Source organism: Galeopterus variegatus, unplaced genomic scaffold (genome assembly GCF_000696425.1).
Source record: "Galeopterus variegatus unplaced genomic scaffold, G_variegatus-3.0.2 Scaffold17860, whole genome shotgun sequence".
Classification (NCBI taxonomy): Eukaryota; Metazoa; Chordata; class Mammalia; order Dermoptera; family Cynocephalidae; genus Galeopterus; species Galeopterus variegatus.
In genome coordinates, this window is record NW_007743971.1 from 5809 (window position 1) to 6170 (window position 362).

Here is a 362-nt window from a genome sequence, read left to right on the forward strand (position 1 = left end):
CCTCAAAGCCTCCTCCGCGGCTCCAGGGCTGCCCAGGACAGGAGCCGTCCCTCCCGGGCTGCGGGTGGTTCCGGGGGCGGCTGCGCGGAGGGGCATCGTGGACCGGAGTGCGTGCTCGCGGAAGCGCTGTCCTGCGCCCCCGTGCCCGGACTAACGGACCCCCAGGAGGAGGGGAGACCCGCTGCAGGCGAGGGCCAGGCCGGGTGGCCAGCACACCTGCTGATGGCTTTCACGGCGGGTCCCGGCCACCTGGGCTTTGCTTCTCTGGTCTGGATCTGCGCAGGAAGCCCCGGCAGGGCGGGCCCGGTTCGGCCAGCCTGTCCCCCACGCCCCGGCCCTCTGACCGCCTGTCACACAGACCC